Raw genomic sequence first — 1,588 nt, 5'->3', positions numbered from 1 at the left:
TAACTGCACGGGTTCTACTTCTTCAGATATCTCCCTTACAAAGGTTCACTTTAACCTTCCCACATGTAATTTATAGCCTAACTTTATTTGTTTGTACTTTAAGTAAGACGCTTCCTGTAGCCTATAATAAATCACCCAAGGTAAGAAAATGTATGGTTTTTCTCTTTCTTTAAATATGAAAATTATCACAGTTATTGTATTATATTTTATATAGAAATGTGTGTTCGTATCATGATATGCAATAATATTCAAAATGTATGTGTTTATTTAAGCGCAAAACTGAACAACGGACCATACTGACCACACGGATCGAACCTAGAATTTCAGCGTTATATGCCCTCAAGCTTGCTGCTGAACCACCGGGGAAGAGCAGGGGGCAAAATGTACTTTAATATATCAGTTACGACAAGTTCAATAACGGCCCGCATGCGCACGTGCAAGATACGTTTCCAATAATATAATTTCGTCCGTTAAACAAGAACGAAGTGCATATAAATAGCACGAGGATCAATACTAACATGAAATCCAAGGCCAGATCCAGCTTGAGGATGTTATCCGTAACACAGAATATATTAACGAGCCGTCCGAGTTCCTGCTTGACGGACCATCACCTCGCGTCCAACTAACTCATCAGGTTAAATATTTTTATTTATTTATCTTATTATTATTATTTATTTATTTTTTCGCATATCCATTCTCAAACAATCTCTTATTGCAAGCGGGGTGAAGAGAAATGTATTTCTGAGTAACCCCGGTTGCTTTTGAATCCGAACTGTGAGTTTGGAGTCAAATAATTTAAATCGAAACTACTATCACGATTTTTCTTTTTCTAATATCACGAACGCAAAATTCAGACGACTTCATGTACAGATTAAAAAAACTGAAGTTATGACTCTATGACTGATTACATCCTAAAGTAACTGATAAGCTAGTGATTTTCAAACCTGGCAACTATAATTAATACTATTCTACTGCTAGTGATTATCCACTAGCAGTAGAAGAGTATTAATTATAGTTGACAGGTTTATTTTCAAACCTGGCAACTATAATTAATACTATTCTACTGCTAGTGATTTTCAAACCTAGCAACTAGAATTAATACTATTCTACTGCTAGTGATTTTCAAACCTGGCAACTAGAATTAATACTCTTCTGCTTGCACAAGTATTGGGTGACTTAAACATTCAATACAACCTTACTGTCTCAATGCTGACGTTGAAAAAGGTGGCTGACAAACAGTTGTCAGTCGCAAACTGAGCATGCGAAAAACAGAATCCCTTCGGGGGGATAACGAACGGTCAACAAATCATGAAACAAAGACGTCAGAGAACGGATAAGGATCAGGAATTTCTCCTGACTGTGGGCTTGGGGAAGCAGTTCTCTTCAGTCTGAATAATTTATTGTAGAATACACTAATTCACGATTCTGATTTGCGTGTATACGTATGGATTGTATAAAGATAATCTATTTACTATTCCTACCCTTGGACCATGCATTGTATAAAGATAATCTATTTACTATTCCTACCCTGGGACCATGCATTGTATAAGGATAATCTATTTACTATTCCTACCCTGGGACCATGCAT

This window comes from Limulus polyphemus, unplaced genomic scaffold, assembly GCF_000517525.1.
Source record: "Limulus polyphemus unplaced genomic scaffold, Limulus_polyphemus-2.1.2 Scaffold3368, whole genome shotgun sequence".
NCBI classification, from domain to species: domain Eukaryota; kingdom Metazoa; phylum Arthropoda; class Merostomata; order Xiphosura; family Limulidae; genus Limulus; species Limulus polyphemus.
This window is presented reverse-complemented; position numbering follows the sequence as displayed.